This window comes from Coptis chinensis, chromosome 4 (genome assembly GCF_015680905.1).
Source record: "Coptis chinensis isolate HL-2020 chromosome 4, ASM1568090v1, whole genome shotgun sequence".
In the NCBI taxonomy this organism is placed as follows: Eukaryota; Viridiplantae; Streptophyta; class Magnoliopsida; order Ranunculales; family Ranunculaceae; genus Coptis; species Coptis chinensis.
The window spans coordinates 49925094-49950340 of record NC_141459.1 but is presented as its reverse complement, the minus strand read 5'-3'; the positions used below and the strand labels follow the sequence as shown (position 1 = coordinate 49950340).

The window sequence follows — 25247 nt, the reverse complement described above, 5'->3', positions numbered from 1 at the left end:
TCGTAGGTAGACTACTCATTTTATTAATTATCAAATGGCGCCGCTGCCATCTTAGTTGCACTTTAGCATTGTTTTCTTTGTAGAAGTAGTTATTTTTAAGTCCCATTAAACCCACCCACCCTTGTTTGATTCATACTGTGGTTGCCGTTTCAGTTTTGGAAAAATTTTGGAAAAATTCGCGAGACCCGCTTAAAATTACGTTTATAACCGAAGCGCTTCAAAGAGAGCGACCCGCTTATCTTTATCGAATTCACGTTTATAACCGAAGGCCAGCGCAAAGAGAGAGCGATTTCGCTATCTTCATCGAATTTCGTTTTAACCGAAGCGCCGCCCGCTTCAAAGAGCGACCGCGCTAAGTTCTTGGAGCTCGACTTTTTGTAAGCGCCCGCCGCTACAAGACAGAAGCGCCAGCGCAAGCTTTAGCTGAAATTTCAGGATTTCCACGGTTTGATTCAACTTCGAGTTGTCAAGTTTTTCAGTGTTCTAATCTCTTATATACACTGAACACGCGTACACAAGACGCTATTCATAAGCGAAGCAAGGACGCTATCAGGTATTCCTTTCTTCCATACCTCGCATTTCTAGTTAGAGGTTTTCTACTAGTATATATCGAATTGTTTGGAGTGTTGCATGTTTAGTTGTTTTAACTTAGTCTTGCATGAGATTAAGGTCCGGTCGAACAAAACAACAAACGTAATTACACGGCAACAAACAAGTCTATCTAGTACACCACCCACGACACCTCTAGCTACTATCACACACACCATACCTGACATAATGGTGAAGAAAGAGAGACTCCTCTCTCTGACTTCTACAAAGCTTTGAGCGATAGCCCTAAATCTTGCATCGTTCTAGCAGACCCAGTGGGGGATTTTCGAATCCCCCCAAACATATTTAATTTGTTACCCGTTTTTCATGGGTTAGACCATGAAAAACCTTATCACATTATCGTAGGATTGAACAAGTCTCATAACATTCCACCATCCTACGGTTGGTACGGAACAGATTAAATTAAGGGTATTCCCTTTCACATTAGCCGATAAGGCGGCGTCTTGGTTAACTGCCCAAGCGCCTAATTCTGTGGACTCGTGGGCTAAACTTGTTCAAGCTGTTTATGGAACATTTTACCCACCCCTAAAGACGGATGAAATGCTTTCCAAGATTCATTTTTCCTACGTAACCCTCATGAATCATTTTTCGAGGCATGGAATCGTTTCACCGATCTCCTTATAGAGTGTCCACACCATAACCTAGCAAAAGACACGTTAGTTCGTGCCTTTTCAAAGGACTTCAACATCACCATAAAGAAGTCCTTGACATAATGAATGGGGGTAGTTTCCTAAGTAAAAGGAGCCCCGGAGGCTTACAAATTTTAGAAGACCAAACTAAACAGAATAATAATGGGGGAGTGATGATATCCCCCCGCCCGCTAGTTCTTCTTCAAATCAAGGCGCGCCGGTATGTTTGAGAATAAAACCGATCCAGAACTTAAAAATTTACTCGAATCTCTAACTAAAAAGTAGAGGCTATTTACGTTCAACAAAAGCCTATCCCGTCATGAATGTAAACTCCAACCCATGTAATTTCTGTTTGAGTCCAGAGCACCTCGACAATTATTGTCCTCTAGCTTATGAACAACAACCACCGAGAGCAAGATAATGTTTACTCTATTAATAACTATCCTATTCCTAACCCTTGGAGACAACATCCCAACTTCAGTTGGAGAAATAATCAACAAGTAACGCCTCCAGGGTACAATAATCAAAACGTTAGGCAAGCAAACAATTATAACCAAGGTCCACCTAGACAAGGACAAGGTCAAGGGAATTATAATAATTATAACAACCAAGCGCAACCACGACAAGGTCAAGCACAAGGTCAGAATAATTATAATAATTATAATACCAATAGAGGTATCGTTCCGGTTAATAATACTAACTATCACAACCCACCCATAAATAATCAACGAGAGATAGTTCCAGTCGCACCACCCGTGACTACTACACCTACACAACCGGATCGTATCGACGCCTTTATACAGGTTACCCAACAACTTTTCCAAACAATGACTCAATCAAACCAACAGATCTTACAATCCATAAATCAGGGCATACAACAGTTAGCCCAAGAGAAAGCCCAACCAAAAGGCGTGTTTCCAGGTCAAGCGATACCAAACCCTAAAACAGCAAACACAGCCTTTGAGATAAACGGTAATTCTAGTACGGAAACTACAATCGTAGGTGACCTAAATGCCATCACCACTCTCCGTTCTGGAAGAGTGGTTGATAACAAAGTAACTACGCCTATAGTTACCCCATCAGTACTCCCTACACCAGATATCGAACTAGATACCGCAATAGAAACTGAGGAGCCTACCACGGTAGAGGTACCCGGTTAAATCACAACCAAAGAAACCGAAAGCAAAGGTTACACGACAAAGTAGAGCCATATCACGAAATATAGATTTTAAACCACCGTTCCTCAAAAAATTAGCCATGCTAACTAGGGATACAAACTTTGAGGAAATTAGGAACGTTTTCAAGAATCTAACGATAAACCTCCCTTTTCTCGAAGCTATTAAAAAGCTTCCTAACCACGCTAAGTTTCTTAAAGAGTTGTGCACTACTAGGCGTAAGACGAACATACCCAAAGACGCCTTTTTAACTGAACAGTTCCCAACTTTATCCGAAAATAATGGAATTGTTAAGTACAAGGACCCTGGTCGTCCTACTGTAAAATGCACCTTAGGAGATTCCCACACGACGACCGCTTTATTAGACCTGGGGGCGAGTGTTAACTTACTCCCGTATTACTTGTATAAACAAATAGGTCTAGAGGAAATGCAACCTACAAAAATAACGTTGCAATTAGCGGATGTGTCAATTAAGTATCCTAAAGGTGTAGTGGAAAGCGTGCTTGTTAAGGTTCAGATTTCTACTATCCCGCTGATTTTGTTATCCTCGATACTGAAATTAGTCGCTAATGACTCGCATCGATCATCTTAGGATGCCCCTTCTTGGCAACTGCCAACGCGCTTATAAATTGTCGCGATGGAAAGATGTCCTTATCTTTTGGCCATCTTTCTGTCGAGGTAAATGTTTTTAAAATGATGAAACAGTTACCAGATTCGTCTATAGATGGGGAGGTTAGCATGATCGAGAGTTTAGCTCAAGATTATTTTAACAACACGTTTCCTGAAAACAATATGTACAAATTCCTTTCTTTTGGAACTTCTGATTTTGTGAATGACTCCTACTTAGAGGAGGTCAACACCATCCTGGAATCCACACCAATTGTAGACCCGTTGGTTGCTCCATATACTGAGTATGAAGACTTGCTACCTAAGCAAGTATTCATTACGCAAGATAAGGACACTTATGAAACATCAACGACATGATCCACACACGATGCTTAAACCTCTTCCCCCGGAGTTAAAATATATTCAACTTGATCCGGATGGTAGTCACCCGATAATTATATCTTCTCTGTTAACTAAAGATGAAGAGACATCGTTAATAAGGGTGATTAGGGAACATCGGTCTGCGATTGGTTGGTCCTTAGCCGACATTAAGGGCATTGACCCTAATGTCTGCACTCATCGTATACATTTGGAGGATAACGCGAAGACTTCTCGCGAACCTCAGCGTCGCTTGAACCCTGCCATGAAAGAGGTGGTTAGGGAAGAAGTTTTCGCGACATCTTGGATGCGGGTATTATATACCCAATCTCGATAGCGAATGGGTAAGTCCCATTCATGTAGTTCCTAAGAAATCGGGAATTACCATGGTGCGTAGCGGGAAGGGTGACTATGTTGTCACTCAAGGTCCTATGAAATGGAGAATCAGTATTGATTCTGAGGCGTTTAAATGCTATGACACGAAAGGATCACTTTCCCTTACCATTTATAGATCGGATGCTAGAACGCGTCTAGCTGGTCATGCCTTTTATTGTTTTCTCGGATGGCTACTCGGCTATTTTCAGATTATTATTGATATTGATGACCAAGAAAAGACAACCTTCACATGTCCCCCGGATCATATGCCTATAAACGAATGCCTTTTGGCCTTTGTAATGCCCCGGTACCTTCAAAGCGGTGTATGCTTCATATATTTAGTGACATGGTAGAGCGCTTTATGGAAGTTTTCATGGATGATTTTTCTATCTATGGAGACTCCTTCACGATCGTTTGTCTAACCTCGTCTAAGGTTTTGACACGTGTGAAGAAAAGAGCCTCGTTTTAAATTGGGAAAAGTGTCATTTCATGGTCAAAAGGGCATAGTACTAGGTCATATTGTATCTAGTGATGGCATCAAGTAGATAAAGCCAAACTAGATAAGATAGTGACCTACCTAAACCACGGATTGTCCGCGGAGATTAGAGCCTTTCTAGGCCATGCAGGGTTTTATAGGCGGTTCATTAAAGATTTTTCGAAAATAGCTAGGCCTTTAACTAACTTGCTTTTGAAGGATGCAATCTTTGATTTTAATTTTAACTGTAAACAGGCTTTTGAAACCTTAAAAGCATCTAACCATCGCACCTATTATACTGACCTCTCGATTGGTCTAAACCTTTTGAACTCATGTGTGATGCTAGTGACTATGCAGTTGGTGCTGTCTTGGGACAGAAAATAGATAATAAGTCCACGGTTATTTATTATGCTAGTAAAACATTAAACGACGCTCAACGGAATTATACAACTACTGAAAAAGAATTCTTAGCTGTCATTTATGCTTTAGATAAGTTTCGTCCTTATTTGGTTGGTTCTAAAACTTTAGTTTACACGGACCATGCAAATTTCTTTAGGTACCTTCTTGCAAAGAAGGATGCTAAGCGAGATTAATCCGATGGATTCTTCTCCCGCAAGAATTCACATTAGAAATAAAGGTCAAAAGAGGGTCGAAAACGTAGTTGCCCACCACTTATCTAGACTTACAAATGACGATAGTAGTGATTTCCGAGTCCATCTGGGACTCTTTTCCCGATGAGCATCGTATGCTATTTTTTCATCACCATGGTATGCGGACATCGTAAATTATTTAGCGGCTGATGTTATGCCTTATAATTGGTCAAGAAATGAACGTAAGAAGTTCTTGCCGAGTCAAGTTATACTCTTGGGATGAGCCCCTTTTTTTAAGTATTGTGCGGATCAGATTATTCGTCGTTGCATTCCCGGTGGGAATATAATGAAGTTCTATCGTTTCTGCCATGACACAAAGAGTGTGGTGGCCAATTTAGTGGAATGAAAACAGCCGCTAAAGTTCTTCAATGTGGATTTTATTGGCCTACCCTTTTTAAGGATGCCCAAGTGCATTGCAAGGCGGTATTCGTTTGCCAACAACTGGCTTAATCACTGGCGTAATATGATGCCATTAAATCCAATCTTAATAGTAGAAATTTTTGATGTTTGGGGTATTGATTTCATGGGCCCTTTCCCTGTTTCCCATCGTTATATTTATATTCTAGTTGCCGTGGACTATGTGTCTAAATGGATAGAGGCCCTAGCTTGCCGTAGCAATGACCATAAGACCGTTGTATTTTTTATTAAAGAATATATTTTCTGTCGGTTTGGCATTCCTAAAGCCATCATTAGTGATGGTGGAACACATTTTTGCAACAGAGTTATTTCGTCCCCTAGTTAAAAAGTACGGAGTTACACACAAAATAGCAACTCCTTATCATCCACAAACTAGCGGACAAGTAGAAGTTTCTAATAGGGAAATCAAAAAGATTTTAGAAACAACAGTAAACCCTGATAGGAAAGACTGGTCGAAGCGTCTATCGGATGCCTTATGGGCATATAGAACTGCTTTCAAAACTCCTATAGGTATGTCTCCCTTTAGACTTGTATTTGGGAAACCATGTCATTTGCCCGTTGAATTAGAGCACACCGTGCTCGTGGGCTATAAAAGCCTTAACTTCAATATTGATGAGGCGGAAGGCCAAACGAGTTACAATTAAATGAGCTTGAAGAAACCGTGAAGCGATTCTTACGATCTCGCTGAAGGATTATAAAGCCAACATGAAACGTGTTCATGATAAGCATATCTTATGCGTAAAAAAGAGTTTGTGGTCGGACAAAAGGTTTTGCTTTACAACTCCCGCCTACATATTTTCCTGTGGAAACTAAAACCCGCTGGTCCGGTCCTTTTCTCGTTATTGAAGTCACCCCTTACGGGGCAATTACCTTGGTAAATCCCAAGGACAACAAAGCACCTTTCAAGTTAATGGTCAACGGTTAAAACATTTTCACGAAGTTGTTGTCCCTCGATGTGGAGGAAGTCCTTTACGGGACCCCCGTCTATGAGGACTGACTCTTGTCATTTGGTGTACTTACTTGCATTTCCATATACTGATAAGTACACCATTCAGGTAACCGGGCCCTCCCTATGGAGTGTGTGGCTGTAAGTACCGGATCCTAAGTCCACAGTTCACATAATTCACGTTTTCCACCTTCGCGATGTTTTTCGTTTTTGAGTCATGTTCCTCTATGGAGTGAATTATGTATTTATTGTTTTTCGTGTTTCTTAACAAATAAAAAATAAAATTAAAATTCTTAAAAATCATAGACATAGCAATCCAACAAGTCTTGGGAATCTGACTTTAAATGACCCACGTTGTAAACAAATTTTGTGTTTAAAAATTTGTTTGGGGGTGGGCAGTCGATCCTGGAATCCAGATTGCTCGAACCTTCCTGTTGCGTTGTTTAGGTCCATTAGTATAGTTCATTGGGGTTGACGTCATCTAATTTAGTGTTCATTCGTTCGCATAACTTACGTCACACACGCACTTCGAGGCGTCCTTCCACCCTCTCATACGTCACCCATGGTGGGAATCGAGTGTTTTATGGATCATTGGATTGGAAATTCTCTCCTGATCATTTCCATATCTCATTCGCAAAAATCGGACCGATAACGAAGCGGGAAAATTAGTTTGAAGTTGCGCTAAAAATTGACGAAACTCGAAAAATCGAAATGGGCTTCAATTTAACTCTACACACTAGCGCCAGCTACCCTTTCCAAAAAGAAGATCGCGACTTCATCTTCTCCAACAGCTTGTCCAAATTTAAAGTAGAAACCCTAGAAACCCAAATAAAAAAAAATAAATAAATAAAAATAGAATACATTAAAATAGAAAGACCACCCAACCCCCATTGTCAAACACCAACACAATCTCCAACCGTTTCCACCAAGAAACCACCCACCAATTCAAGTTTTCGAACCTGCCGCCGTACCTACCACAACCACCACCATTGTGTTTAGTTAGTTTTCATCAAACTCGAATCCACCACCATCTACAAACCCCAAATCAGTTCAAACTTCAATGGCGCTACGACGTAGAATTCTGCCGGAAAACGCATTTGCGCCCGACAGTTTCGCGCCATTTTATGACGCGGAGATGTTTAAGAGAAATTGGAACGGATGTGGTATTAAACAGAGGATTTCTATCACTATGATTTGGTAGAACAGTTTTATAAGAAACGAAGTGGAGGGAAATAGGATTTTCATTAGGATAGCGAGAACGCGGAGGGAAGTTACGAGACGGTTGTTGGTCGAGCTATTAGGAATCACGCCAGAACCAACCTAGATATCGACCATTCGGGAACCCCAAAGATACCGCAGTTCCTGTTTTGATGAAAGATACGGTCATAGAGGGTGAATACAATACGATATCTCATTGCGTTCGCCAGACGACCCTGAGAACCAATCAACTGGCTGTAGCTCAGTGGATTGGTAAGAACGTCCTCGGGAAAGACAAAGTCAGCGACATCGGACTTCAGTGTCTGCACGTTCTCTGGATTTTGCAAACGAAGGAGTATAATTTCTGCATCCTTGATTTAATTTTGAATGTGATTAGAGGAGTGGGAAAGAGCCTGGCGCCTCTTCCCGTATTGATCACTAAGATTATGCTCTCATTTAGAGCCGTCGCTAGATCTGCTCCTATTAAGATCAAATTGCCTTCTAATGCAAGTATTTATAAGGAATGCATCCAAAAGACTTGGCCGTTGTCTGCAGAGAGAAGGAAGTTGAGTCGGATAATGTAGGGAAGATATGACATGGTTGGTTGAGGATAATTTCGATAGTCATACTTCTAATTTAGAACGAATGATAATCTTGCAAACCGGGTTCGCGATGCAGTTATCGATCTGTGAAGATATCCGACATAGACAAATTGTAATTCGAAATAAGCAAACGAACTTCGGGACGAGAGTTGAAATGCTCGAAAGGGTCGAGGAAGATATCTTGTCTAACTTGGAGATTATCCACCCAGAATCACCAAGCCCAAGATGCGATACTCAAGATCGAGATGGAAGCACGCTTGTTCATGATAGAGATGCTACGCGATGCCACTCGTGGATGAGTCCGTCTCACCGAGTCCGAGAGGCATGAGCGTCGTCGCCCGAGCCGGATGGCTCAAGCCATTCGTCACCATTGAGCCGATCTCCATCTCGGGGACCATCTTCTTCACGCCTAGGTGTTCACCATCGGTTGTGTCCGTTATTTCAACGTTTTTATTGTTTTGTTAGTGGAATGTTATTTCAGTAGTTAGATTTAAATATTAAGTTGTTTGTTTTAGATTGCTTGGATTTCATATTATTTTAATATAATTTATTTTGATCATCTTTCGTAAGGTTGTCTTGGAGTAAAAGTTGAAAATAGTGGTAGCATGATATGTAGGAGAGTTTAGATACCAGGGTTGTTAAGAAACCAAAACTATGGTTAGTTTCCGGTTTCGGGTTTGGCAGTTTTCTATTTCCGGAAATTGCCTTAAAACAATTTGGCAATTTGCCGATTCGTTTTGGAAACCCATAACCTATTTAAACTTCCATCATACTACACTCACAACACACACTACACACCATAATCATCTTTCACTTTTCACTCCAACCTTTTTTCTTGTTTTTCTTAGAAACTCACTTTTTCACCCTCCATGGAAGCCGCGCTTCAAGCAGAGCGCCGACCGCCCTATTACATCGTAAAATCAAAAATCCCTAGAGGCGCCACGCTTCAAAGTAGTAAGCGACCAGGCCAAACACCGGAAATCGAAAAAATCACCGAGGCCCGTGTGCTCCAAGAAGCGCGAATTCGCTAAAACACCGTAATTTCAAAAAAAACCTAAGAGCGCGACTTCAGCTCTATATAGCGCCAGCGCCTCCTCCCGATAAGCACAGGAAATTCAAATTTTTTCCGAGGTTTCTTCCGTGTTTTCGCGACCGCTCTACGAGAGTAGTTTTAAGATGACACCTCCTATAGTGATTCCTGAACAGTCATTTGAAGACTTGATGGGAACCGATACCTATGGAGCATCGTTCCGCGAGCGGATCGTGCAGTTAGGATGGCGGCATCTTCTAAAGGAGAACAAAAATTTTCCCTTGCTTTTGATGGTACGACTATGGAATTCAGTAAGCACTTGATAGCTTTGGTTTCGGGATTGCCATTACCTGACCCTATGCACACGTGGGGATATATGACAGATAACTCATACCTATATGAATATGCCTATTTCCATGAGTATTATGGGGAGGGTGTTTCATATCATGGACCAAGACCAATATAACATCGCCTACGAGTAGCCTATCGCTGAATGTAGGCACAACCATGTTGTTCATCATGATGAACATTCTAGGAACGGCGGTTTACTTACGCCAATAATATCGCCGGTGACGTTTTCCTTGCTTTAGCCGAGGGACGTCGTCGGTATGACATTCCCCGAAGTTTTAGTTGCTACCTGAAGGCGAGGCCATTCCTTGAGGCATAAGTACCTTCTTATGCCTGTCTTGGTTTGTCCGCCTTTACGCTGGCTTTTGCCTACCCAGATTCTCAGATACGCATTACCGCATTGGGAAAGGGTCGAAATCATGAGACCCACCAATCGCGGTGGTAAGATCATTCCGAGCCATGACTTGTCGGGATGGCAGGTGCAACCACATTTGGTTGCCCCTTACACCCCATCAGACCAAATAACACTAGAGAGGTTAGCACTAGTTGATGATACACCACGTAAGGTGGGCAAGTTGTTATGGCATGGCGGGATCGCGAAAGAACCTCACATAGAAAGGAGGAGGATGATCTTTGCAGGGGGTGGTGCAGGTAAGTTTTAGTTAAGTTAGTGTCCGCTTATGTCCCAAGCAATTTAATTCGTTAACCCCATAATGGGTGGAACTCTTATAGAGTCAAGGCGTCATTATTTTTTATTACTATATTTGTATGTTTTAACTTTGTTTTGCAGATGTTCCTGAATTTCACGCGTTTCAATGGTATTTTTCCTACCCTCTTTATTTAAATGCTTTGAGGACAAAGCATGCTTCTTGTTTGGGGGCATAGAAACACGTGTAATTAAGACATCTGTTAGGATATAGATAGGTATAATATGCACTTGTTTTCTAGTTAAAATTTCAAAACTCAAAAATAAAAATAAAAAGTATGCTATACACTTAGGAATATTGGTATTGTTTTCTTTCTCTATGCTCTTAACAATCTAGAAGTCTCACGTAGCTTTTGCATCAGAATAATAGTTAGGAACTTAGGTTAATATGTAGGTAATAATCTTTGCATCTATCTATAAATATATTACATGAGTATCTATGATTGTTTGGCGAAGAAGTTTCAAATCTAGGCTAGAGTACTTATTCTACAAATCCTGTGAGAATATAGCCTAAAGCCTTATATGAGTGAAACATTTGAGAAATGACACAAGGGAGAAGTAAAACGGATAGAGAAATCACCGCCCACTTGCTTGATCACTAAACCATATCCTAAGCGAGAATTTAGGCCCTCTTTGGATCGATATAGCCAGAAATTCAAACCTATGAATTATTGTCCGCTAGTAAGCCCCTCGAGCCTTTTCTTTGCCTTCCATAAACCACAATTCCTTTACCCTGTTACAAAAACAAAAAAAAATAATAAAAAATAATAAATCAACCTACCCAATCTAGAATAAGTCTGAGAATAGAATGAGTGAAGAAAGAAGAAGAGAAAAACCTGTGTAAACAAAAGTTAGTTAATTGCTTCAGAAAATAAAGAAAAGAAGTTTCCATCCAAAGAAAAGAAAAAAAAAAATAAAATAAAAAAAAAAAAAAAAAAAAAAAAAAATAAAAGGAGTCAAAAGCCAAAGAAAAAAAAAAAAAAAATATGGCTAAGGATGGAAACAAAGTGTAGAAGCAAAAGTAAATAACAAGGTTTTCTCTAGTTACATAATATGAAGACTCTATTATCTCAGACTTGTCCTTTTTGAATATCCATTTCCTTCCTTCTTAAACCATCTCCTAATCCCCGCACACCTAATAAAGACCTCTAGCTCAATTTAGGAATAGGTTAGTGGGATAGTAAGTGGTGGATGTGTTTGATCGACCCGGCTTCCTTGTTGTCATTGAGATTGTAAGGTAAAGTGTGCCCACTGCACACTAGAGTAGCGAAACTTGAGTGGAAAAATCAAAGTGGTTTTTGTCTTGACATTTATGTGAGGACCTACTTAAGGACGCTTATTCGAAGTTTTAAACGGACTGCTATTACATTTCATAGTATTACTCATTGTTATATGTTTATTTTAGATGATTGATTATTATGCATATATTAGCTTAGGGTTCTGATTGGGTTATTCTTATGTATTTGCTAGTGAGACGTATAGATAGTTGAGACATGAATGAGAAAACAATAGTTTTATTTCTTAGTCGTTGTAGTATAGATGAAGTTTGTTAGTACCTTCATGGAAAACTCTCACGAGGCTATAACTTCGTCCACTAGGGAATTCCTAGTGGTTTAAGGCCTTGTTGCATATGGTCAATGCAATCGCGACTCAATAAACGAGTAGTTAGAACTCCATTTTTGGTCACTTATTCTAATTTCTCATCTTTGCTTGAGGACAAGCAAAATCTTTGTTTGGGGGTGGTTTGATAAGAACCCAAAACTGTAGTTTTAACCCCTTAATAATCATCTTGTTAGACCAATTATGTGAATAATAAGTAAGAGTTAATCTGCGATTACGTGTTTTTATGCATTTCCGGGGCTTCAAAGTCCATTATGTGCAGAAATGTGCCACATTAGCGAGATAAAGGAGCAAAAGCCCGTGAGAACTTCGAATGCCATATCTTTGGACTCAGACCCTCGGAATTGGGCCTACCTTATGTAAAAACGACCGGCTCGGAAAGAGCTTTGCAATGGTCCAAGCCTTGACCCAATCAGAGTAGCAGAAGTGGACGAAAAGTCTGTGGAAGCCAACTGCAGCTGAAGAGGCCTTTTGAATTTGAAAGAATTGGGTTTTGGGCACGATTCTGCGGCCCAAACCATGGCTCCAAGCCCATGCACGAATTTTGGATCTGGATGTATAAAACAAAAGCTTAGCTCTTTGTTAATGGTAGCTAGTTAGACCTAAATTAAGATATAGAATTATAGATCTAGTTTTATTAATTAAATTAAGTTTTAGCTCCATTTAATTTCTTGTTTTAGATTAAATCTCGAATCATTGTTCTTGATTGATTAGATAAATAAAGTAGTATTTTTATCAAGTTCGAATTTTGTCATTTCATTTATAGATCTAATTTCAATTCTTGTTCTTATTCCATTCTAGCCATTAAATTAGATTCATTATTGCTTAATTAAGTAAATCTAAATTTCTCACATTATGTTTAGTTTAGATTCAATGGGAAATGTTAGATTGATGACTCAAGGCTAAACCCTCCATTAGAGGGGTTGATGAAGCCTTGATGAAAACTTAGTTGTTAGTATAGAATTGGTTGTAGATTCTATTCCACTCTAGAAGGTTGTGTTTCGCCATGAGAATGGGTGGACGACCTCACATGCTAGTTAGTATTTGGTAGAAATGCCATGAACACTAGGGATTAGACTCGAAATACTTGGCGGAAAACGTAAGAATCGAGATCGACAATCTATACTAGGTTATTAAGTTGGATTCGAGGTGGATTCAATTCCCCTCTAATCTCTTTATCTAGATTCAAACAATCGCATTTCCGTAGATTTCGTAGATTAAGTTTAAGTTATATATTATCTTATTATTTATTATATCTTGTTATTTAAATTAACGCGTCTTGTTAGCATAACATTTCGTAAAGCTCTCATTGACTTAAGAGAGATTTCTTAGACTTAGAAAACAATCCATGCTAGGGAACTAGGAGTGGAACGAACTTCATACTCCATTTAGTGCAATTCGCATTGAGAGTAGAAGCTTTGATAATTGAGACTCGTAAAAGTTTAGTTCTAGTTTACTTACGTTGTGAAGTCATAGTTCATTTCGTAGGTAGACTACTCATTTTATAGTTATCAGAAACCATAACGGTTCCTACAATAGGTGACCCTTAGTAATACATAACTCATCCTCAAACCGCCCTTAGTATAATGGAGATTGCGTACTTCTAAGGGTTGGTCTAAGTGGAATCCATTGCCTATTTTGATTTTGGAAAAATTACATTACTATTGATGTATCGAGAATCTTCTATAATGAGAGCGGAGAAAAACAACTATTATGAAAAAGAAATGTAAAATAAAGAAAAAGAAAATTGTATACTCGCTCCATAGGATCACACTTACTCAAACGACGAGTAAAAAATATTTTATAAAGAATATGCGAGATATACGTGGACTAAAGTTCTGGCACTTACAACCACACACTCCAAGAGGAGGGTCTGGTTACCTTAAAGATGTACTCCCATGGAATGCATCGAGAAAACATAATATGAATCTTTTATAGTTAGATATTCAAGACTATACATGGTGTTTTTTTAAGTCAGATTCCCCAAGACTATGTATAAGATTGATGATATGTTGTTAATTATATACTAATAATCTAAAAAGTTGGGGATCAACCTAAAAAAACATATTTACGTATTTACCCCCAAACAGAATGAAATGATGCATTCGGAGAGTAAGATACAGAATAATAAGAGAATACTTGTGTAACTAATAAGAGCCCAAAACTGTAGTTTTAACCCTTTAACAATATTACTTTTAGACCAATTATGTGATTAATAAGTAAGAGTTAGTACTGTCATCGTGCTCTTGTGTATTTCAGGCATTAGAGTCGAATATGTGAAGAAATGCGTCCCTTTAGCGAGATAAAGGAGCAAATGTTGGTTGCTAAGAAGTTCTATGATTAAAGGCCAAGATTCAAAGAGAAAAAGCTTTTCTAAACCCCGGTCAAAGTTGAAAAGTCAAAGTCAACGCAGGCAGAAATAGTGCACAAAAGTCAACATAACTTCCATAGGCCGTATCTTTGGACTCATACCTCAGAATTGGGCTTACCATATGTCAAAACGACTGGCTCGGAATGAGATTTCTAATGGTCTAGGTCTTGATCCAATTGGATGGGTAGAAGTGGACGAAACAGCTATTGAATCCATTTCAAGTAGAAAACCCCTTTGTGGACTGAAGTAACGAGGTTTTAGGCTCAATTTTATGGCCCAAAACATGGCTCCAAAGCCCATGCACGATTTTGTAGACCTATCATCTTCTATATAAAGTGGACTAAGGTAAAACTCTTGTACTCTCCAAGATTAGATTCAAAATATAGATTAAATCCATAATATAGTTAGTTATTTTTAAACCTAGTTTTAAGTTAGCTTTAATTCAATTTGAATTCTTAGACTCTTTCAATTAGATTAATAAAGTAATTATTATTCTTTCAATAATGTCTTGTTCTTATTGTTCTTATTCTGTAAATGATAGCTTGATGAATCAAAGCTAAACCTCTATTAGAGTGGTTTGAAGAAGCTTTGATGAAGACTTGATTGTGTTAGTATAGTTGTGATAATCTATTCCACTCTAGAAAGTAATTAGTTCAACATGAGAATGAGTTTAATTGCTTCACATGCTAATTATTAGTTGGTAGAGATTACCATGAATAATTAGGAATTAGAAATACCCAACCTTTACGTGAAAATGCAAAGATTAGGATGACAACAAATTCTATGCTAGTTTATTAAGTCGGGTCAAGGTGGAATCAAATTCCCCTAATTCCTTCCCATATTCACATCGTAGTATTGAATTGCCGTAGTTTAAATCATAACATCTAAATTAGTTAAATCACCGTCTTAGCATAATTTCAATCCATTACGCTCATCGTTTTTGTTAGAATTAATGAACTAGGAAATCTTACGTTTAAACGAACTAGGAGTGGAACGAATTCTCTACTCCACATATTGCATTAATAATGAGAGTAGAATTTTGATACATTAGAGTAAAATTTAATAGTTTTACTTATTATTGAGTTTAATTAGTTAAGTCTAAGTAAAACTATGCTTTTTACGTTTATCAAATGGCGCCGCTGCCAGGGATCGAACCCGAATCACCCGCATGACAGCCAATTCTCGAGCGCGCCCTGCGCCTTATCCTTTGTAGCACTTCCGCTTCCGCTTCTGATTTTTATTTGTTATTTCTTCCGAGGTTGTTTCCAATAGTCCTAGAGTGCATTTGTTGAAATTAATTCTCCTACACTCATACTAGAGCAGCCTTTTGAAGATTTGTTCCGAAGCAACACCTATGGAGGATGGTTCCACGATAGAATCGTAAGAACAAGCAAAGTAAGCCAAAAGAAAAGTAAAAAAATGGATAAGGATGGAAACAAAGTGTAAAAGCAAAGTAACACTACCAAAAAAACGGGTTTACCCGAGAGACGCCATATAGAATAACAGACGGCTTCTGTGTGTAGGAAGTTCCCTGCGCATTTTGTCTCTCGGTTATAATTTGGCCATCTGTTGGGTATAATCTGGGCATCTCCCTGGGTACCCAACGATTCTACGAGAGTTATTAACTGTTGGCATATCTTTTCGAAATACCAGGCCCAACCAAACTAATTTCACTTCCTTCCTAAAATATTTGGTAAAACTAAAATAACAAAAGAAAAACCCCTAAAATTGTTATCCCTCTCTCACTCACAGTTGTTGTAGCCGCTTCACTGTCTCTCTCTTTCCCACTCCAAAAAGGTACACCCACTCTATCCAATCTCAAAATGTCAATAATTCTCCCTCCCCTCCAATTGGCCATCTGACATATGAAATTAGATTCATTATTTTTCAGAAATCTAGGGTTTTCACCCCTTTTATTTTTGTTTCGGTAATTTCCGTTCATTTCAATCCAAATTTTTTAGAAAATTTCGATATTGAAACTGATTTTTGAAAATTTCCGTTCTGAGCTTCGAATTTGTAAAAATGGTTTACATTTGTGAAGACGAGACTCGGTACACGATTTCAGTCCAAGAAATTGAAGATAAGAACTGGTACGGTTATTATTTTCATTTTTTATTGCCTAATGTTTATATTATTTCTACTACAAATGATGTTAGTGTTAATTCTGAGAATGATTGTTCCAAACCGATTGTTTTAGTTACTAATGGTGATGGTATTGGTGCTATTGGACTTACTGTTCTTGTCGAGGCATTGGTTGGAGTGTGGCTTTTTAATGTTCATGTCTACACTCCTCAATTGTGGGTTTTCTTATGTTTTGTTTGATTTTATTTGTTTTTAGTATTTTGGGTTTTCAGTTGCTATTAATTTGATGCGTTGATCTATCGGTTTGAAACAATGTAATCGCGTTTATAGTGGGAACTTCACCTCTGAATTGGTTCCCATCACCTAGCTCAAACAGTTTGTCGGGTTTGTCGAGTACTTTTCAAGGTTTTTAATTTCGATTTTGTGTGGTTTACAAAATTTGATAAATGATGATGCCTCCGAATTTAACTAATGTAGGGAGCCATCACGAAGAGAATGATAGCAATAGAGGAAATGGCAGGCATGGATGTGCTTTGCAGTGATAAAACTGGAACTTTGACCCTGAACAAACTCTCGAGAAGTAAATCTTATTGAGGTTAGGCGGATAATACTTCTTTGGTGGTTTGTTCTTTTTCTAACCCGACATACGTTACGGAATATAGACACGATAGATCTGCATGATATTCTTTTGTTCAGATTTTCTTGATTTGTGTTAAAGGAAGTTGTGAATTTGGTACTTGTTTATCTCTTCTTTTTCATGTAAAAGTACATTTTTTTGGTTTTTGACCGGTTTTGTGATGTTTTGAGTCGAGGAAAACATACCCATTGAAGAAGTATTTGAGAATTTGAGATGTAGTAAAGATGGTTTAACAAGTCTTTGGTCTTTGAAGAGAGATTATTCATTTTTGGTCATAACAAGTTAGAGGAAAAGAAGGTTTGTTTCATTGACACTCTTCTATATGCCATTTGTTTTATTCATTTTGCTTCAAAATTTGATCTTTATTTCATTTCTATGTGTTTATAGGAAAGTAAGTTTTGAAGTTATTAGGCTTCATGTGGAACCCTTTGTCTTGGGTCATGGAAGCGGTGCAATTATGTCTATAGCACTAGCAAATGGAGGGGTGAGCTTAAATTATGTGTTTTATGAAGTTGTTTGTTTGTTTTATGTGATTTTTGTTCGATTTTTTAAAAATTGTGTTTAGGGAAAGCCTCCCCGATTTGGCGAGGATTTTGTGGGGATTATTACTCTACTTGTTATTAACTCAACGATTAGCTTCATTGAGGAAAATAATGCGAAAATGCATTTGTAGCTCTTATGTAGCGTCTAGCCCATAAGGCTAAGGTACTAGATTGAACAGATTTTGCTTATACAAGTTTTCTTTGCATTTAGTTGTTTTCTTCAATCGACTGTTTTAATTTTAAGTCGATCGATAATTATAGCTGTTGTTTAGAATCTATTTTAAAGAAGTTATGAACACCATTGGTTTTAAAAAGGCTTTTTCAAGCCGAAATCGCTTTTGGAAGCCGAATTTTAGTTGTTTGGAGTTGGTATAGTTTTCAAGTATTATGCCTAATGATGAGAAATTGAGTGTTGGGTTTAGATAAATAATAAACTAGAATTTGAGTGATGGGGTCATTTAGGTGAAAATAATGATATTTTAGGCTTGATAGTAGTAAGTCGGTGATATTCTAAGTGAAGAGTAAAAATAATAAGTTGAGTGGACGTTTTTGAATTTGTTTCATTTCCATGTGGTATCTAAAATTGTTATGGGTTCATGAAACTAAAATAGGTACTTCGAGATGGAAAGTGGAGCGAAGAAGATGCGGCCAGTTCTTGTTCCCGGAGATGTCATCGATATAAAACTTGGAGACATAGTACCGGCCGATGCTCGTCTCCTCGAGGGAGACCCATTAAAAATTGACCAGGTGACTCTACTATCTAATGATCCTCCCTTTTTAAAACTCATTATGCAATCGAGAATACCCCTCCACCCTCTTAAAATTCTGATATGTTCTCCTTTTGAATTTTCGGTCTTCTCTAACAGGGGAGTCCCTTCCGTAACAAAGGGCCGAGGAGATGGTGTTTACTCCGGCTCTACATGTAAACAAGGTGAGCTTGAAAGCTGTTGTGATCACCACCGGTGTTCATACCTTCTTCGAAAAAGCTGCCCAACTTGTAGACTCCACAAATAAAGTTGGCCATTTCCAAAAGGTAAGTATCTGAGAAAAGAAAATTTCTTGTTGAAGTGATTTATCTATATTCCTATTCACTTTTACGTGCTAGTTTTATATCTGCATATACACTACTTCTTAGGTCTTAACCGCTATTGGGAACTTCTCGCATATGTTCCATTGCCATGGGAATGATTATAGAGATCATCGTCATGTATCCCATACAAGACAAGAAGTATCGTCGAGAATTGACAACCTCTTGGTGTGCTCATTGGAGGAATTCCCATTGCAATGCCGACAGCTTTTGTCGATTACAATGGCAATTGGTTCCCATCGCCTAGCTCAACAAGTTTGTCGAGTACTTTTCAAGGTTTTTAATTTTGATTTTGTGTGGTTTACAAAATTTGATAAATGATGATACCTCCGGAATTTAACTAATGCAGGGGAGCCATCACGAAGAGAATGACAAAGAATAGAGGAAATGGCAGGCATGGATGTGCTTTGCGTTGATAAAACTGGAACTTTGACCACGAACAAGCTCTCGGTGACAGAAATCTTATTGAGGTTAGATAGATAATATCTTTCTTTGGGTTTGTTCTTTTCTAACCTAACATACGTTCGGAATATAGACCGATAGATCCGCATGATATTCTTTTGTTCATATTTTCATGAAAGGAGTAGACTTCGGATAAGCGTCGTTCGATGGCAGCCGAGCTTTCGTGTGGAGAATCGGGGATGCAATAGATGCTACTATAGTTGGAATGTTTGGCTGATCCAAAGGAGGTAAGTGGACGAACCATCTTATTGTGAAAAAGATTTTTATTTTTATTTTAAAATTTTATTTGTAGTTTATTACCTCTGTTCTTTTCCCCATATTTTCTTTTGGCTGACTTGTCCCTTTCTCCTCCTGCCAATAGGTGCGAGCTGGTATTCGTGAGATTCACTTCCTTTCATTCAATCCGACTGACAAGCAAACAGCTTTAACTTATATTAACAGTGAAGGCAAAATGCATCGTGTCAATAAGGGTGCACCTGAGCAGGTAAATTCGTCTACCTACGCATTTATTTTGGCTCTATATTGTTATTTTTTGATTTTGTGATTTTGTGACTCTTTGATTTTGTGATTTTCTTCACTATTTGGATCAATTACTTGATTTTATTTATTTATTTTTGTTCTTTTTTTTACTTGTGTCAGGTGATCAGTTGGCAATAGCAAAGGAAACAGGTCGCCATCTGGGAATGGGAACGAATATGTACCCTTAATCTGCTCTACTAGGTCAGAACAAGGATGAATCAATTGCAGCCTTGCCTATTGATGATCTAATAGAGAAAGCTGATGGTTTTGCTGGTGTCTTCCCTGGTATGGTTCACTATCATCGTATAAGGTGTCAAATTGTCTTATGGGGCTTAAAGTTTGCGTCTCATTGCATTTTATTGTTTTAGAACACAAATATGAGATTGTGAAACGCTTGCAAGCGAGGAAACATATATGTGGAATGACTGGTGATGGAGTGAATGATGCTCCTGCCCTTAAGAAGGCTGACATTGGAATAGCAATCGCTGATTCAACCGATGCGGCTCGTAGTGATTTCGACATTGTCCCGTGAGAACCTGGCCTAAGTGTCATCATCGGTCTTTGTATTGACCGAGAGAGCAATCTTTTAGAGGATGAAAACTATACGGTAATTTTTATTCGTTCATGGTCTAGTATGGATTAGCTATACTTTACATTTATCCTTTCACCGCAATTTGATTGCCGTTTTTGTTTTTGGATAGTAAATGAAATGAAAACTAGATCATGTTTTGTGTTTTCTTTTCTTGATAACGTTTTTTGGTGGTTGCAGATATATGCGGTTTCCATCACAATTCATATTGTGGTAAGCTTCTTAGTAGTCTTAGGGTTATTCACTTGCATCATTTTGAGTTGTAATGCGGAAAAAGAGTAGGCATACTAGATAGGAGTCTTTTTAGATTTCTATCATCAAGTTGTACTGATTCTTGCCTTCTCACCATGATTTTCATTTGATAGTTTGGTTTCATGTTGCTCGCTCTTCTGTGGAAGTTTGATTTTCCACCTTTCATGGTGCTCATCATTGCAATCCTGTGTCATGTGTTGAAGATTGAGCATTGCCAGATGGATTGGAGAAATGTCATATTAGGCAAGGCTCAACAGGAAAGGCGATTTCTAGTCGATTTACTTTCATTCATAAGAAATTATGTTTCCCTCCATGATCAGTAGGTAGATTTCTATTAGAGGCATATCAAATACCTCTCCCAAGAGACGTTACTAGTAATCTTGTGATAGTCAAGTGATCTAGTGGCCCATGTCAGAGATCCAAGCTGGTTAGACATTCAATGGTGGCGTTACTATGTGCTTTAGAGCTGACCAGTCCTAATTTTGAATTTCAGCATGTTGCTAAACAATTGGTGCTTAGTCATTGCTAGGGTACTAGAGATTACTAGGACTGGTTGCTAGACAGATGGTGTGGTGCTGATTTTTGGTTTCTGAAGGAAGTAATATGTATAGTTAGTGAACGACATGTCTTATTCTTGTTTTTTTTTTATGAACACATTGTTTCTTTATGAATACATTAGCGTTTGTAGCATTTGAGTAGGAACTTGCAAGAATGTAATTGGTGCAGGAAAGAATGTAATGTTGGGATACCTAAAACAATTATTATAAGAAATATATTTTTTTAAAATAAAGAACTAATACCCGACGGATAAAAACTGTCTATTAGCAAACTACCCGACGGCTAGTAGCTGGCATATCCGACGGCTGGTGATAGCTGGTCTAACCGACGGTTCATAACAGCAGAACTATCCGACGGTTTTTAACAGTAGGAATATCCGACGGTTTTTAGCAGCAAGAATATCCGACGGTCTTTGACAGTAAAGAACTATCCGGCCGGTTTTGGACAACCGGGCATATCCGATGGTTATTAGTAGGAATGTCATCCGGCAAAGATCTTCAACCCCGACGGCCTGTTTTGACCAATAAAAACCGTCGGAAGCCTATGCCGACTGAGCATTTTCCGACGGCCTGTTTTGACCAATAAAAACCGTCGGAAGCCTATGCCGACCGAGCATTTTCCGACGGCCTTGTGGCAGTTTTGGTCTGTCGGGTAATACCTTTCGCGACAGCCATAGTCAGTCAGGTAAAGTCGTTCTTTTTGTAGTGTAAGAACAAGGTTTTCTCTAGTTACATAATATGAAGACTCTATTATCTCAGACTGGTTCTTTTTGAATCTCCATTTCCTTCCTTCTCACACCATCTCTTAATCCCCAAAACACCTAATAAAGACCTCTAGCCTAATTAGGAATAGGTAAGTGTGATAGTAAGTGGCAGATATGTTTGATCGACTTCAGCTTCCTTGTGTGTCATTGAGATTATAAGGTGAAGTGTTCCAACTGCATACTGGAGTGAGCGAAACTTGAGTAGAAAAATCAGAGTGGTTTTTGCCTTGACATTTATGTGAAGACCTACTTAAGAACACTATTATAAGGTTTCAGAAACGGACTTGTTATTGCATTTCATAGCATAGTTCATTATATATATGTTTATTCGTAGATGATTGATTATTATACATATATTAGCTTAGGTTTCGACTTGACTATTCTGTATTCATTTATAGTGAGATGGATAGATATCTGAGAATAAGTAAGGAAACAATAGTTTTATTTCTTAGTCATTGTAGTATAGATGAATTTTGTGAGTACCTTCACTGAAAAACTCTCACGAGGCTATAACTCGTCTACTAGGGAATTCTTAGTGGTTTAAGGCCTTGTTGCATATGGTCAATGCAACCGCACTCGGCGAAACGAGATTAGTTAGAACTCCATTTTTGGTCACTTATTTTAATTTCTCATATTTGCTTGAAGACAAGCAAAATGCTATTTGGGGGTGGTTTGATAAGAGCCCAAAACTATAGTTTTAACTCTTTAACAACATTACTTTTAGACCAATTATGTGATTAATAAGTAAGAGTTAGTACTGTTTTTGTGCTCTTATGTATTTCAAGCATTAGAGTCGAATATGTGAAGAAATGTGTCCCTTTAGCGAGATAAAGGAGCAAAGGTTGGTTGCTAAGAAATTCTATGATTAAAGGCCAAGATTCAAAGAGAAAACGCCTTTTTAAATCCCGGTCAAAGCTGAAAAGTCAATGTCAACACGGGCAGAAATAGCGCACAAAAGTCAATAGAACTTCTGTAGGCTGTATCTTTGGACTCAGACCTCGGCATTGGGCCTACCATATGTCAAAACGACCAGATCGGAACGAGCTTTCTAATGGTCTGGACCTTGATCCAATCAGAAGGGTAAAAGTGGACACCAAGTCTGTTGAAGCCATTTCCAATAGAAAACCCCTTTGTGGACTGAAGTAACGAGGTTTTGGGCTAGATTTTATGGTCCAAAATAAGGTTCCAAAGCCCATGCACGATTTTGTAGACCTAGCCTCTTCTATATAAAGAGGACTAAGGTAAAACTCTTGGACTCTGCAAGATTAGATTCAGAATATAGATTAGATCCATAATATAGTTAGTTATTCATAAACCTAGTTTTAAGTTAGTTTTAATTCAGTTTGAATTCTTAGACTCTTTCAATTAGATTAATAAAGTAATTATTATTATTTCAATAATGTCTTGTTCTTATTGTTCTTATTCTATAAATGATAGTTTGATGAATTAAAGCTAAACCTCCATTAGAGGAAGCTTTGATGAAAACTTGATTGTGTTAGTATAAATATCGTTGTGATAATCTATTCCACTCTAGAAAGTAATTAGTTCACCATGAGAATGAGTTTAATTGTTTCACATGCTAATTATTAGTTGGTAGAGATTACCATGAATAATTAGGAATTAGAAATACCCAACCTGTACGTGAAAATGTAAAGATTAGGATTACAACAAATTCTATGCTAGTTTATTAAGTCGAATCAAAGTGGAATCAAATTCTCCTAATTCCTTCCTATATTCACATCGTAGTATTGAATTGCCGTAGTTTAAATCATAACATCTAAATTAGTTAAATCACTGTCTTAACATAATTTCAATCCATTACTCTCATCGTTTTTGTTAGAATTAATGAACTAGGAAATCTTACGTTTAAACGTACTAGGAGTGGAACGAATTCTCTACTCCACATATTGCATTGATAACGAGAGTAGAATTTTGATACATTAGAGTAAAATTTAATCGTTTTACTTATTCTTGAGTTTAATTAGTTAAGTCTTGGTAAAACTATACTTTTTACGTTTATCAGTAACCCATCATAGAACTTATGCAATAACCCATCATGTTTGAATTGTCCAAAAGATTGAGAGGTTTGTAATAGATATCCTTCATGAGGCTCAAATGATAGGGAATAGGATATCCCAAGTTTCTCAATTGCTGAAATGATAGACTCTTGCATTTGTATATTGGGCGAAGTCTCTTTACTTAGAAAGTTTAGAAAATTAAGAATGATCTCAAAGGCAATTGGCTTAAGTGGGAATTTGAGGGTTCTTTGAAATGGTTTTAGTGGTGCAGTCCTCAGAAATTGGTGGATTTTTGATGAATGGAGGTTGGAGAGGTGTGAAATTGGGATGGTGATGGTTGGGTGGTGGTTCTCCACATGATCTCGAGGGCACAGAGAATTCTTCATCTAGTTTTGGCATTTCCATGAGATTGTGGTTCATATCTGTAATAGTAAGGATGACACAAATTTGTTCCTTCGATAAGTCTTTAACGGCCCAACTAAATTGAAATCCACTTTCTACCATAGATTTTATTAATTCCCTATTTTCAAAGCACTTCATTTTCATTGTCCTCTCTGCGTAAATCTTCATAAATTTTCTCAATGCCATTTTCCAAATGTATCGAGTCCAATACATGCTCTTGAGTTTCTTTTGCTGGAGTTTTCTCATTTATAGGTGATGATGCATTATGGCATGTGAGAGAAATTGTGACTTTGGGCATATAGTCATCGTCATAATAATTGGAACTCACACTATAATCAGTTGGAGGTTGATCGGGATTTGATTTGTCATGAGTATCAAGATGGCTTTTAGTAATTAGCTTTATTATAGTAACACCTTGTTTCTCTTTTCGGTTGGGTTCTAGACTAGTGGTAAGAATATTAGTCTCAGATATGGCATCATTTGAATCAGATTGGAGAAAACATAAGGTAGTTGCTATTTAATAAGTTAGTGTTGTTTGCTTGGCCATTTCCTGGTAGAGTTGGTCTGTGATGGATGGTGTAGTAGAATATGAATTTGATATAGATGGTGATATGAATGGTAATGTGCTTTGGGTGAAACCGTACTCTGACTGACCAGGTGGCTATATGAATGGTGGTTGACTATTTGTGGTGGAACTCCATGAATTGTCAACATGATCATAAAGCTTTTGAGTGTATAGAGTACTAGAGAAATTTGAAAATTGAAGCTCGTAATTCTAAGGATTTCCTATAGTAGACTCGAATTCGGTATATGATGGACAATGAGATAACCAGTGATAAGGACTAGTGCAACATGAACAAGGTTATGGGTTTGCATTGTAATTCCATAACAGTTGTGATGCATATTGATAAGACATGAATGCTTAATCAATGATGAAGCACAAACAGCATAAATTCATTTTTTTTGGATTTTTGAAAATATTTGCTTGGTCTATAGTTTACTATGCCCTGTTCAAAGGAACAATTAGGCGCGAGACTAGGATGGCTCTACTACACGGCTCAGAAGAGTAAGCAATCACTTCACCAAGTGGTCTGCTATCAAGAATCTCACTCACGATAAATCTGGGGGAGGGGAGTGAGGAAGGTAGTCGGTTTACCGGAAGCTGGTAACTGATTACTCTAAATCCTCGTGGCTATATCTTT

At 38.1% G+C, this 25247-nt stretch overlaps 1 pseudogene; it reads left to right on the top strand.

Moving 5' to 3' along the window:
* The first annotated feature begins 17269 nt into the window (after nucleotides 1-17269).
* LOC147503844 (plasma membrane ATPase 1-like) lies at nucleotides 17270-21048 on the top strand (annotated as a pseudogene).
* The last annotated feature ends 4199 nt before the right edge of the window (nucleotides 21049-25247 follow it).